The sequence below is a fragment of the Pinus tabuliformis genome, chromosome 1_2 (assembly GCF_031772625.1).
Source record: "Pinus tabuliformis cultivar Carrire ecotype Pingquan chromosome 1_2, CPIR1, whole genome shotgun sequence".
In the NCBI taxonomy this organism is placed as follows: Eukaryota; Viridiplantae; Streptophyta; class Pinopsida; order Pinales; family Pinaceae; genus Pinus; species Pinus tabuliformis.
The window spans coordinates 912,115,340-912,131,348 of record NC_142298.1 but is presented as its reverse complement, the minus strand read 5'-3'; positions in this window follow the sequence as shown (position 1 = coordinate 912,131,348).

Here is a 16,009-nt window from a genome sequence, read left to right as displayed (position 1 = left end):
CAAGGTTGTCAGTGACAATTCCTTCGAGCTCAGCATCCCACCGTTCCTTGGTTTGCACCGAGTGTTTATTGTATATCGCCTTCAACCATACTTTCTACCATTGTTAGACACATCTGACATTGCAGAACAACTCACACCAACAGAGCTCAACCCGGACTGCATGGAAAAAGCCACAACTGATCATATCATGGACATGTGGATCAAGAACACTTGCCAACAGAGGATACAACTATATTGAGTTGTCAAAGCATGCTAACTCCTTCACTAGGGCAAGTGGTTCACCAGGGACCATGTTCAACAGAAATTTCCTCACTTCATGGAGGCTTTGCATGCAATGGGGACCATTGCTTCCTAAGGGGGGAGGAATGATCTAGGTGGATATTGGTGGCCACCTTCCTATTCCACCTAGACACCCCCAGTTAGTTTCATTTGTTTCCTTGTTCATTTTAGGATTTACTATTTTTAGTAGTTTTTCGGGTCCTGAACTTCCAGAGTAGTTTTGACCCCCTAAACGACGTTTTTATGGTTTCTGCAATAGGCCCATGGTGAAACGTGAAACGTGTAGTACTCAGAGAGACCTTTCCAACAAGGTATCGTGCGCGCCAAACGGAGATAATATGACCAAGTTACGACCCCAGGAAGTTGGCTGTCCAACTAACCCCAACGAGGCCCACAAACTCTTGGTGTTACATCTCCTAGGGTTAGGGTTTTCTCATGTTTTCCAATAATAAATAGGCCCTTGAGCCTCATTGTAACACAGTTCAGAGGCATGTAGCCGCCACATCTCTTCTTAGAGATAAGCTACCATTCGCCCGAGCTATCTTATTTTTATTCTGTTTGTAAGCATAGTTCAATATTTTTCTATTAATGAAATGAAGTGTTTTTCTAATACATCTCTGTGTTTGTGATTATATCCGTAAGTTGTTGCATTCTTGTTTAAGTTCAGATTAATCTTTCACCTTGTGGAATGCATAGCTTGCCAAGATGATACAACAAATTTTCATGAACATGGTAATCTAATTCCTCTACTTGGTTTCCTTGACATAAAGTTGCATATACATCCTTAAAATCTTCATCTAAAGCACAGTGTTCAACATAGCTCTCATGCATGATAGAATTATGCTTAAGAATCATTGATGCACTAACAATTGGTCGAGATAACATATCAACAACTTTGTTATAGATGCCTTTCTTATACCTTATCACCAAGTGGAATTGGTGCAAGAAACCCATCCATCTGAAATGCCTCGCTTGTTGTAGCTTGGTTTGTGATTACAAGTATTGAAATGGTTGATGATCAATGTGAATGATGGTTTCCTTTCCCATCAAATAGTATTTCTTTGTTTTCACACTTTTCACCAAAGCATACAATTATTTGTCATATGTTGGATAATTAACTACTGCACCATTAAAAATTTCGGAATGGTGACAAATAGGCTTACCATGTTGCATCAAGACTACTTCGATAGCATATTCACTTTCATCGGTTTGTATCTCAAATGGTTGTCTTAAATCAGGAAGTGCAAGAACTAGTGTTGTACTGATTCTATCTTTCAATGCATCGAAGACTTTCTGTTGCTTGCCTCCCCATTGAAAAACCTGTTTCACACTTGTCAAGGCATGTAATGGAGTTTCAATTGATGAGAAGTTAGAAATCAACTTTCTCCAATATTGGGTTGCTCCCAAAAATCTTCTAACCTTTGTTACATTATTGGATTTAGGCCAATTCACAATGAATTTGACCTTTGAGGGATCTATCTTCAATTCACCCCCTCCAACAATGTGACCCAAATATAATAACGGGGTTTTTCCAAATTCACATTTAGACATCATTTCTTTCTTTATGACATCTAATACTTTCCTAACATGCTTGACATGCTCTTCACGAGTCTTGTTGAAAATCAGTATGTCATCTAAGTAGACTATCACAAAGTCATCAAGAAAAGGTCTTAAGACATCATTCATAACTCTCATGAATGTTGCAGGAGCATTACAAAGCCCAAATGGCATAACCAACCATTCAAACAAACCTTGCTTTGTTTTGAAGGTTGTCTTCCATATGTCTCCTTCAACAATCCTAATCTGATGATAGCCACTTCTCAAGTCCAACTTAGTGAAATAAACAACATCTTTCAACTGATCAAGTAAATCATCAATTTGAGGAAGAGGGTAACGATTCTTTACCATGATCTTGTTCAAGGCTCTAAAATCCACACACATGCGCCATGTACCATCTTTCTTTGGTACTAAAACAATTGGAGACCCGCATGACAATGTGCTTGGTTTGATGACCCCTTTATCAAGCAACTCTTGGATTTGTTTCTTGATTTCTGCATTCTCCATGACTGGCATCCTGTACATGCCAATGTTTGGAAGAGGACAATCTTGCTGCAATTGGATCTCATGTTGGATTCCTCTTTTAGGAAGCAATCCTTTAGGTTCTCCAAACATCTTATCATAGGTGTTAACAACCTCAATCAAATCAGATTTTAATTTTGCATCACATCCATGGAAGGATTCATTTTCAACATTCTCTTTGGGTTTGATCATCAAGATTACAAAATTCTTACTAGCAGAAACACGCCTCTTATTTTTGTCCATAATTCACAAGAGATAAATTCAACTTCTTGTTATGTGCTCTAACAATGTACTCAATCCCATTTTAAAACAAATGATATTTGTTCTCATGGCGACAAAATATGGCTCTCCTATCATATAGATATGGGCTTCCCAAGACAATACCACAAATGTCAAGTGGAACTACATCAATCTCTACCTCATCTATAAAGTTTGTAGTGATGGAAAATTTCAGTTTACGTATTTTTGCCAGATGTAATTTTTCATTGTTACATATCCATCCTAAAGGATAAGGTTTAGGATGAGGAATGGTTTCCAAGTTTAATTTCCTAACAATGTCTTCTGAAATAAGGTTTGCTTGTGATCCACTATCAAACAAGTTATCTATATTGGTATGTTTTGAAATGACTCTAATGTGGAAAAGCTCTATTTTTTATTTATTTATTTTCATGTTGAGTTTAATTGAGGTTACTAGAAGAACTAGTACTTGCAATAGAGTCCTTACCTTTAAATCCCATGGTTGTGATATTTGTTTCATCCCGGAATTGGATCCTAAATCATGTTGTGTAGTTGTAGTAGTCTTTTGTTTCCCTTTGTTGTTAAACTTTTTGGGTCTCATCTCAGGATGAAGTTTCCAACACTGGTCTTCATCATGGTCTTCTTTTGAACAATGTTTACATGTGAGTTTTTCTCCCTCCTTCTTAATTGCGGCATTCTTCTTCCCTTTGCCTTTGAATTTTCCCTTTCCTTTGTATCCACTCTTGAATGGATTCTTGCTGCCCTCTTGCTTCTAAATGAGTTTTCTATACACAAACTTCATCTATCTTTGTATGGTTAAACATGAGAATTGTGTGTCTCAAATAACTATGTAAACCTCCAATTTATTTTAGTAGAGTGTCTTGAGAGGATAAATATATACCCAAAATCAAAGCTCTTTTCCTAAATTCTTGAGTATAGCTTTGCACACTTTGACCCTTAGCTTGTCTAAAGTTTTGCCAATCCATTATAGCTTTTTGCATGTATGCTAATGGATAAAATTGTATTCTTATTGCAACAAAAAAATCATTCCAAGAGGATAAAACCTTACCACTTTTCTTCATGTCCTCTTGAGTTTTGGCCTCCCACCAAATGAGTGCTGCACTTTCCAACCTAAGAGAAGCAAGCTGAATTTTGGTTGCATCATCCTTGATTCTTTGTATCCTGCAATACACTTCAATCTGACAAACCCAATTATCTAATTTCTCAGCATTTACCTCTCCATTGTACATAAGCAATTCAAACTTTATGTCAAGCTTTAACAAAGGAGTTTTACCATGTCCCTTTGGAGAATGTGAATGTATTTGTGAAGGGGTAGAATGAGAGGAAGACGAGGGTGAGGATGGAGGTAAAGGTGGTGGCTTGTCACCATCCCCTCCATTCCCTTTTGGAGGTTTGTCTCCATTTCCTCCATTTCCTTTTGGAGGTTTTGAGCTCTCTCATTTCAACCTTGAGTTCCTCTCCTCATAAAGAAGTTTCACCATAATTTTCAGACATTTCAAAGGAATATTTTATTTATTTTTATTTTATTTTATTTATTTATTATATATTTTTATTTTTTATTTTTTATTTTATTTATTTATTTATTATTATTTTATATATATATATATTTTTAATTTTTTATTATTATTATTTATTTATTATTATTATTATTATTATTTATTTATTTATTTTTTAATTTTATATATTTTTTAATTTTTTTAATTTAATTTTTAATTTTTAATTTAATTTTTGTTTTTGTTTTTTATTTTTTTTAGTTTATTTTTTTTTTTATTTTTTTTTTTATTTTTTTTTTTTAATTTTTAGTTATTTTATTATTACTATTATTATTATTTATTTATTTATTTTTAATTTAATTTAATATATATATATATATATATTTTATTTATTTTTATTTTTATTTTTATTATTTATTTATTTATTTAATTTTTATTATTTTTATTTTTATTTTTATTTTATTTTATTTATATTTATATATTATTATTATTATTATTATTTATTTATTTATTTATTTATTTTTCTCTGAAAGTTCTCTCATCTTCAAACATCCCTTCATGACCTTCTTCATGTGCCATGACTGGTGAAGCTTGAGATATGTGTGTTATCCTTGAAACAATTTGAGACCTTGGCACCATAAGATACCCTTCTCCTATTTTGTGCTTCAACCTTGTAGGCATCCTAAAACACTTGCAAATAAAATAAAACCTTCAAAATAAACTTGAGCTCTGATACCAAACTGATATGTTGTACAAACTTGAAGGTGATAGAAAATATGCAAGTAAAATTTATGTCTTTTAGGCAATGGATCACTTTGAAAAAACACATAAAATAATGATTTTAAAACTTTGTTTACAACATAAAAATAGAGACAAATATACCATATATAGTAACACAAGACAACAAAATGAGAAAGGAGTTCACCCCTCCTGGGCTACATCTCTTAGTTTAGCTTCCAATGTTGGGCCTCTTTCATTAAGTGCTCAAATTTGTGTTTACATGGATTTATAGTGCTCAAAATGTAAAAATAATGTCTCCAATGGCTCCAGAATAGTAAAAAACCCTAACTTGGGCCCTTGTTAGGCTCAATTTGGCCAAAAACTGAAGAAGTTATGCTCCAGAGAAGTTTTACTACTAACTTCTCTACAAATTGGACTCCTCTTCTAACTGTTCTATGAATTCCACAATTCCAGGGATCGTCGAGTGCCATTTTCACCCGAAGCCAATGAGATTCCCACCAATTCGGGCGTAATTTGTTGGATCGTTTAAATGCACATTGACCCCTTTGGTGGAAAATTAGGGCCACATGTGGACATACCCCTGGGGGCTTGGACTAACCGCCCGCCCCCATCGGCATAGCCCCCCAGTCTATCAGGACATGGTTCCACAGGTTCATAAATCCAGGGGCTGGCCCCCAAATCCTTGCACCAGTTTGCTAAGCGCTCACCCTGCTTCCATCTATGGTCATATGTCATATGGTTAGACCTTGGGTTGGGGCTAAGCCCCGAGCCCTTAGTCGCTACACTTGCGGTCTCGTGGGTGTGTAGTGACCAGGGGCCGAAGGTCATTCCCAAGCCCCTCTTCCATAGGCACCATTCAAACTCTGTTGAGGGCATATGGATGAAAACATGATCGGGGGGCTCGGGTTGGCAACCTGACCCCTCCTCCCAAATGGTGCCAAAACAAACTTTAAGTATGGTTTCGGGTCTATAGTTATCAAGAACCACCATGTGCCCTATAGGTAAGACACTTGAGTTGTGTGCATGAGGTCCTATATTTGAACCTCTAGAGGTCTATTCGACCCATTACCAAAATTTTACATGGTACCAGGGTGCCACGTGGCACCCAACCATTGGTCCACATAACAATTCCAACAACCAATCAAAATCCATCAACCCTTAACGAATTCGATGAAGCCACTTGGAAGCTTGCTATTGGCTCGAGGTACACAGTCAGCCTGCTAAGTCATCGTACAAACTGTCCAATCAGTAGTCCTACACCCAAACTACAAAATTTTTACCTGTTTGGGAAAATGATCAGAACGCGATATCGGGAGCATACAATCTCTGTTTTGAGTGATTCAAGTTGTGTTGGATTCAGGTCAGTGAGATCTACGTTTTGGCACTAGTTTAGAGCACTTTTTAACACATTCATTTTGAGTACTTTACTGATCCCTCAGATTAAATATATGGTATCTTTTCATTATAATAGTATCCTTTGTTTCCTACACACACATATTAAGGAGATCCAATCTTAGGATCATTTCACCTTGTCTTTTGTATTGGATGGATTCATTGTAAAAGAAGGTTTACCCCTCAAAGTGGACTATATTCATCTGTGTTTTATTATTTTTAAGGTGATTAGATCATTACATTTGGTATTAGAGCCTATGATCGTATGGCTTTTCTCCTCCAATCAAAACATCATGGCATTTTCACTATAACTATTATTTGTAGATAACTTCAAACAACATTCTTTTTAGGAGAGCGAGGAGAAATAACAAAATGTACATTGCAATATTGCAAATTCTAGTTCGTTATACTTTTGGAGATATAGCCTATGGAAGTTAGGGTTTGTGAATAGTCTTGAAATTAGTCTTAATGAGTCATCTTTTTTATTTTGTTATAAAAACATTTATGAGAAATTTCATACAATGAAAGTTTGTGGAGAATGAGGAAAATATCATAGTATCGATGGTCAAATTTTCATATTTTGGTTCATTATAATTTCTGAGATATATTATATGTAAGATAAGGTTTGTAACTAATACTGCAATTAGTTTTAAAAGAGCCATATTGAATTTTTCACTCTACAATTTTTTCGTTCAAGTGCCAAACTTTGAAATTTTCAAAACACTAAAGAGACAATAAGTTACACGTGAATTTTTTTTTCAAACTTTGATTCATTATATTTTATGAAATATATCTTATGGAAGTTAGGGTTTCGAAAAATCATGAAATTAGTGACCAAACTATCAACTTCACGAGAACTTGATTGAGTTCTTATTTTTTCAGAGGTCACATTTAGTGCTGATTTTTATATTCATTTTTAAGAGTAGTGATGTAGCATCACCATTTTTCCATTTCAGGGTTATAATTCCAACATTTTCCAACTATAACATTGATGAGCCCCATAAATGGGTAATTATATGGGCTCATTTTGCCTCTTAACATATCTAAACCAACCATTCTCTTAGCTTATTGCATGTTTTTTGATTATATTTATGCTTATGGAGTGAGTTGAGTTAATTATGATGCCATGAGGTCTAATATGTGTTTAATGCAGATTTTTGTTGAATTTTGAAGACAAAGTCAAAGATTCAATGGACAATTGGCAGCAATAATTTGAAGTGGACAAAGGAGAGGATTTATAGGAGGGAATCCCCCTCATTTATTACTCCCCACTTCGAATTCCCCTTCATGCATCTCGGAGTACAAACAGCCAAATCAATGCACTAGGAGGCAGCTGAGCAAGTGGAGGATAACTTATGTTTATCTCGAGTTTTGGGAGCCAAGCCTCCCTGATTTTAAGGAAGCTGTTGGGAGCTTTAGTTGTATAAGTAGAGAGGCCTAGGGCCTCACTAGGGTCGAATTTTTGTTGGATTTTTGTTGTACTTTTGCTATTGTAAAACTCTGCTCAACTTCGAGCTTACTTTTGGTGACAGTTTCATGTAATCCTATTACTATTTTGATAATAAAGATGAGATCCTTTTTGAGCTAGCACTGAGTTACCTCAGAGGGCTGAAGCTCTTGGGTTAGGGCCCAATCCAAGCAGCCAAGCTCCTCTTGTTTGTATTTATATGCTTTGTTTTAGTTTGTGGATTAGTTACTGTTAGATGAATTTCTTTCTTGGTTAAGAATAGGTTGCTTTTAGTGATTTAGAAGGTTGTTTCCATTTGTGTTTTCTATAGCAGGTTAAGCAGTGATAGAAAGAAGATTCAAAAGGCTAGCAATAATGCCTTGGCCTCTTTCCCTCCCTTTGGAACCATAAACTGAGGCAAAGACCCTCTTGCTGCCCCAAAAACACAGATTTTCCTTCTCCATAGGATTTCTAGTGTTTGCATTTTATTAAAAGGTTAATGCTTTGCTTTAGATCTTTTTCACCATGCTCATTTCTGTCTTTGCAATAATTCTTCTTCCATGCTCTCTCTCCTTGTAGCATTTTTTTCAGCATTTACTTCCATAGCTTATAATTTAGACTAGCTTGATGCAAAATTCTATTTTATTTTTTTATTTTTTATTTTTATTTTTTATTTTATTTTTTATTTTTATTTATTTATTTATTTTTATTTATTTATTTTATTTTTTATATGTACTCATTTCCTTGCTTGCTTGATATCATTGGTTGACTGTTAGTTCTTTTGTAGCAGATCCATAGCTCATCATTTAGACTAGCTTGATGCAATTTTTTTTTTTTAATTTTTTTAATTTTTTATTTATTTTATTTATTTTTATTTTATTTTATTTTATTTATTTTATATTTTATATTTTATATTTTGTTATTATTATTATTTTTTATGTACTCATTTCCTTACTTGCTTGATCTCATTGGTTGACTGTTAGTTCTTTTGTAGCAGATCTCTTCTCATAGCAGGTTAACCTATCAGCCATCACATTCTCTCCCTGATCCATGCCCTACATGTCGCCCAAAGTTCACCTCAAATCTGCCTTAGTTTTTTGCATTTTTCCATAGGATTTCTTCCTCTCTCCCAATCATATTTCCCTTTCCTAGTGATCCTTGGTGGACCCTAGGCACCCTAATACATCATCCCAACTTTCACCTATCTTTTCCACCCGGTCTCACACCCTCAAAACCTCAAAACTGCTCTCGGCATCCTCCTGTAGATTTTCCTGTAGGCTTTCTTTTGAAGGCCGAGTGTGGGAAAGGTCTCCAGAAGGCCACTCGAGACCTCCTAGGACCCATCTACACCATCCTACATCTCTTCAAACCCCAAAGTCACCCTTCAACACCACCTATTCGCTTCCACCTTCACACACAATAAAATACATGCATGTCAATTTCACATAAAAATACATAAAAATCCAAAAAGATGTTTTTTGCTCATTTACTTCTAGAAATAGCTTGAGTAGATGTTGTTTACTTCCTTGAGTAGGTAATGGCATTCATTTCATGGTTTTCATAGTGCTTTCTGCAAAAATAGGATTAGTTGGTTAAGTAGGGTTTGCTAGGTTTACTTCACATTTCAGTCTTTTTCCTTTCTGCAATTAGAGTAGCCTTTGTAGAGTAAGTTTTCCTTTCATCACATATAGAGCTTCTTCTAGAATCCATAGAAGTTGGCTTGAGCTCCTAGTGATCTTGTGCTAGCTAACCAAGTGATAGCCTGCAATAAGAACTAGTACTTGTGCATATAGCACAGTTGCTTCCAAGTTTGTTACAAACTACCGGGTTGATAAGAGTAAAATAGGCAGCCCAGGAGTTGCAGCATTATTGCTGCAATACTGGTGCTCACCAAACATTAAAAACTAAATATCATGACTACAAAACACAAGCAAAAACACTCAAGATGCAAAAGTGGTGATGCAACATCACCCTTTTTTAAGGTTAAAATTCCAACATTTTTCAACCATTGCATGAAAGGCCAAATATTACGACTATAAAAACCCTTCAAAATCTACATGTAAAGTTTGTCTAGCTTCCTTTTATTTTATTTTATTTTCGATGTTTTGTCTTATAAGCATTTTTCAAGTTTGTTTATTTTTTATTTTATTTTTGAGGTTAAAATTATGAATTAATTGGCATTATGGCCTTAACGAATGATATCCTTAAAAATAAAAATAAAATAAAAACATAAATCACCTTTTACTTTAAAAGTGATATATGATTTTTAAAAATTATTATTTGATTATTTTCTCAACGATTTAAATTAAAAAAATATGGCAAATGCCTTTGACAGGGTTAGATGATTATTTATTCAAGGTTATGTCAAAATTTGGCTTTGATGAAAGGTTTATAAGTTAGGTTTCCCACTGCATTATATTGCCTTGGACATTGCCATTTGTAAATGAAAGGGGAGCGAGATTCTTTCGTGCTTCTCGTGGCCTCTATCAAGGGTGCCCTTTGTCCCCTTTTTATATATCATAATGGCTAACTCTCTTAGCAAAATGTTGAAGTTTAAAAGAAGTCATGAGTGTTTACCTAGTCTCAGGTTTGTTCATGGAATAAATAATATAAATCACTCTCAATTTGTTGATGATTCCCTCCTTTTAGAAGGAGCTTCTACAATAATTGCACAAAGACTTAAACTGGTCCTTGATAATTATATGGATGCCTCTAGAGGTGTAACAAAGTCAGTAAAATCACAGACTTATTTCTGGAATGCCTCCTCTTGCAAGCAGAGATAAATAAGAAATATTATGGGCTTCCACCCTGTGGAATCTTCAAATTAATTTAAATATTTAGAGATTCCTATTTATTTGAAATCATTTTCCTTGCAAGCATGGGATAGTGTCTTCGTTAAATTTAAAACGAGATATGTTGTCTGTGGAGCCTATTGGCTCAACTTAGCTTGACGCATTGTGTTGATCAAAGTAGTTTTTTCTACTCTCCCTTTGTACCAATTCACTACCCTCCTTTCCCCACATAGTGTTCTCTCTGTGATGGCTAAGGAACTCCGCAAGTTTCTTTTATAAGGGGGCATTCTACCAAAGAAAAAGTAACATTTGATAAAATAGGCAATAGTCAGGTATCCAAAAGCCCATGGGGGCCTTGGCATTAGAGACCATAAACTTATGAACAAAGCAATGGGAGAAAAGCTAGCATGGATGTTTATAAATTAGGAAGAATATTGGTGGAAGGCAGTCCTTAAGGAAAAATATCTTCAGATAGAACAAGTTCAATGCCTAGAATTAATTCAATCCCTCCAATGAGGCTTGATGGTTTGGAAATTACTCACTTTAGTAGCCCCTCTGATCATCTTAGATGTATTTTGGAAACATGGAAATGGAAGAGATATTAATTTATGGAGGGACAAAACAATGGATAAGAAACCCTTGGAATGCAACTATGAGTTGCTACCTCTAAGGGAATCCTTTTGTGCTGGAGGAAAATCAACACTAGTAGGCATTTCACATTGAGACAATGAAGACAATTAGGTAGGTTGGAACCTCATAGGAGTCCCTGTGAACTTGCAACATTTGAATTACAAACTTCGAGGCAATCTAGTTGGTTGTGCTCCATGGCAACTAGAGGAGGTAGATGATCCAGATCTTTTTACTTCATTGATTCATTCAGAATCGCTTATAAAGGAGCATGTAACCATAAAATGCATACACATAACATAACATAAATGAAATGAAATCATAAGAAACAAAGCACAATAGGTTGATAACGGAGTTCACCCAGTGTGGGCTACATCTTCGGGCTCTACTCAAAGTGGGGAGGCCGCTTTCATTAATCTTCAATAAAAATAAAAATACATGCATGTACAAAAGGCACCTTATACCTCCACTTCTGGGGATGGCCTGAAAATTCACACCTCTACTAAATAAATGGATTGCACCATTGAATTCCTATCGCAAAATTGTGTCAAATGACTGTAAACTCAACCCCTTTATGCCACCATCAAAATCTGGATCCTCAGGAATCTCAAAGATTCTCCAAAGATTATTTCTTGTTGGTTGATTGGAATTCTGCTGCTCATATGATAAATTTGACTTCATCACTGTGCTCCTCGTGAAAAAACTGAGTAAAATGAGTATAAATTCGACCTGGTTCTGAAACTGTCAAAATTTGCCCCTTAGAGAATCTTTTAGATTCCTCGTGATTCCACAAAGATTCATCTATGCAATTTGACTGAAGATTTTCTCCTCAGATTTGAAAACCGATCATGCCATCGGACTCTTGGCAAAATTCTGGTTCATCTGAGTATAAAGTTAGCATGATTATGTCATTGTGAAAATTTGGTCCCAAGGGAATCTTTTAGATTCCAAAAAGATTCCTCCTTGCAAGTTGACTAAAGATCTGCTACTCAAATGAGGAAACTGATTACACCATTAGACTACTTGTGGAAAATTGAGAAAAATGAGTATAAATTTGATATACTTTTGCCTCTGTAAAAAATCAGCCTCCAAGGGAATCTTTCATATTCTTCATGATTTTGTAAAAAAGAATATTCTCCAAAGATTTTGTCTCGAAAAATGTGCCATCAATATTTTGATGTTGCTGGGTTCCGCGCCGCCTCCTCTCCCCATTCGAATGTTAAAAATGGGTTCATATAATATTTGGTGGGCGGAGCTTTCAAAACTCATGCGTTGGTGCCACGGTGGGGGTTAAAAATAGTTGGGCGGAGCTCCTAGGGTCAAGCCCACGAGCCTTCCCCGTCACCACTGTTGGTGCATTTTAATGTTGGCGGCGCATATATATATATATATATATATATATATATATATATATATATGGTGCGGTGGGGTGGCGGGGGTGGTGGCTCGCCACCCCGTCTTTTTAATATATATATTTTTTATTTTATAAAATAAATTATCAAAAAAAATTAGCCGAGTTTTTAGGGTCACTGTGAAAATTAAAGAGGCAACAAATTCGCTCGTTTCGGTCATTGAAATCCTTCGCCGATAAGTGCCAAATTGTTGCCTCATTACCATCAAATTTAGCGGCTTCCACCAAATTTAGCCAGACCTCCAATTTTAGCGGACCTCCAAATTTAGTTGGCGCTCCTACCAAATTTAGCTAATGGGCATAGTTAGACCAAAACCTTGACTGATCATAACTTTCACATACGAACTCCAATTGAAGTGTCATTTGCAACGTTGGAAATCTTGTGACGAGCACTTCGATCTGAACCTAGTTTCACTACAATCCAGAAAATTTGATTTTTGAGCTTTTCTTGAGCCCTCTTGGATCTTTGAGTGTCTCTCGAGCCACCTGGATCATTCCTCCCCACTGAGGAGGTTTTGGTCCTCCAAAAGAATGAACACATTTTGCAATCTGCATGTTCCCTTGTCAAGCCACACTTTCAACATCTACATTCCATGCAAGCCTGTTGTACATTCTTTGCAACTTACATACAAGACCAAACATGATTCAAGCAAACCCATACTTTCCAAGAGTTTATAACAAACACTCTTTGGTCAAGTTTACATCATAATAGAAACCAATACCCTAGCTATCAATAAAAAGAGGCCAAAAACATCATTGTTGCTTTAATAAGTGATGAAAAACACATCATCACTTTTACAATCATATCGCAACACATGATTTACAAATTGCGGCCATGACAAGCTACAATATCTAGCAAAACCATCTCTTACTCAAAAAGTGAATGGGTCATCTCCCTGTGGAAGATTCACTTATTGAATATCTTTTCTAGTTGGTTCCTTTATAGGTGCTTTCTAGTCATGAAGTATCTAATATTTGGCTCTTTGGTGTCCATCCTCGTTGCAGTAACTACAATGATTCTTTCTCCTCCAAACTTTCTAGATTGTCTTGGAACGTTTATTCCTGGTGCGTCTATGATAAGTGCCCGTGGAATCATCAGTATCATTGGAAGGTGATGAAGTTCTCTCATCATCTATCATTGGTTGGTCACTGGTTTTCTTGGAGTATTCCCCAACCACTTTTCTGACATATCCAAGTCCTAAATAATGAGGCAATTCCTCCACTTTGATGGGATTCACAATGCCTTGGCCATTAATGTCGAGGCCCTTTCCTTGATACCCCATTTTATTCAATAATTTTGATCCAATTCCTGTAGTATGTTTCTCAAAAGTAGTGAAATCATCATCATAAAAAGAACATGAAATTGAAGAATCACTTTTTACCTCAGGCTTATTATGCTGCAATTTTTCCAAGGCCTCCTCCTTGGCTTGTAACTGATGCTACAACCTTTGTTTCTCCTCCTCTGCTTTTTGTAGGAGTCTCCTTAGTTCAACATTCTCTGCCTAAATGCTTTGGTTGATCTCTTCGAGCTCTTAGAGCCATGCAGTATTTGGTGCCCTCCTCATTTTTGGCACAACATCTATTGAAATCTTTGCCTCATCGCCTGAATCAGAACCCAAGTTGATATGTCCATCTTTTGTAATCCAAAGAGATGCAATTTTCATTTCATCACCTAAGTTTGATCCCAGGTCAATTGGTCCAACACATGCAAATCCTACAGTTGTGATCTTCTCGTCATCCTTTGATTCAGATTCTTGGTCTTGTTGCACAGTTGCAACTGTCTTCTACTTCTCCTTCCTGCCATTCCTCTTTGGCCTCAATTTTGGATGCAATTTCTAGCAATGTTCCTCATCATGCCCTTCTTTCTCATAATGAGTACAAGAAGGCTTTGCTTCCTTTCTCTTAGTTATTATTATCCTCTTTGAGTAGTTATACTTCTCATGCTTCCCCTTGATTTCAAGAGGTACAACCTTCACACTTGCTTCATCAAGAGTTTTAGGTTCAAATAATAACAATGAATGATGCAAATAACTATGCAAAGATTCAATATATTTCATCAACGTCTCAGGAGTGTCTAGTGGAACATTCAATGCTAATGCTTGTTTCCTAAACTCCTTTGTAAAATTTTGAACATTTTGACCTTTACTTTGTTTCAAATGTTGCCATTCCATCATGGCTTTCTATCTGTAACCCAATGGGTAAAATTGTCCTCTTAAAGCAGAAACAAACTTAGACCAAGATGAAAGAATTTTACGACTATTCTTACCACCTTTCTGCATCTTGCCTTCCCACTAGACGAGAGCAGTGCCACTCAATCGAAGGGATTCTAGCTAGATCTTCGCTTCATCCTCTTTGATTCGTTGTATGTGACAATACACTTCAACATGTCTGATCCAATTATCTAGCTTTTCTGCATTAGATTCTCCACTAAACACAGGAAAATCAAACTTGACATCCAACTTAAAAAATGGCCTTTTAGATGCATTCCTATGATGCCTATTAGAATGATGAGAAGAGGAAGAAGAAGAACTTTCACTAGAGGACGGAGAGGGAGGGGGCTTTTCTCCTCCACCTTCATGATTTACCGAGGCATGATCATCTGGTTCTTTCTTCTCTTGTTTCATTGTCTTCTCACAGTGTGCAAAAAATTGTCCACTTTCTCTGCCATGCCATAGAAGGCCTTGCGATAATTTTTCTCTTCCTCCAACAAAGAATCTTCATTTGCCATTTTCCTTCTTTGTGCTCCATGCCCCGCTTCTAGATTAAAAGACTTAAGTTTTCCTTCACCTCTTTGGAGATTTTCCCTGGTTATCATACACTTGTAATTCACATCAATAGAAGACCCGCTCTGATACCAAAATTGATCCAGATCTTTTTACTTCATTGATGCATTCAAAATCACATATAAAAGTGCATGTAACCATAAATTCATACACATAACATAACTGAAATGAAAGGCAATCATGAGAAACAAATCACAATAGGTTGATAATGGAGTTCATCCAGTGTGGGTTACGTCTCTGGGCTCTATTCAAATTAGGGAGGCCACTTTCACTAATATTCAATAAAAATCAAATTACATGCATGTGCAAAATGCACCTTATACCTCCACTTCTAGGGATGGCCTAAAAATGTGCACCTCTTCTAAGGAAATGGATTGCGTCGTTGAATTCTCGGTGTGAAATCGTGTCAAATGAGTGTAAACTCAACCCCTTTTTGCCACCATCAAAATTAGACCCTTGGGAATCTCAAAGATTCCCCAAAGATTCATTCTTGATGGTTGACTGGAATTCTACTACTCATATGACAAATCTAACTTCACTCTGCGCTCGTCGCGAAAAACTGAGTAAAATGAGTATAAAGTTGGCCTGGTTCTAAAACTGTCAAAATTTGGCACTTATGGAAACTTTTAGATTCCTTATGATTCCACAAATATTCCTCTCTGCAAATTGACTGAAGATCCGCTGCTCATATCTGAAAATCAATCACA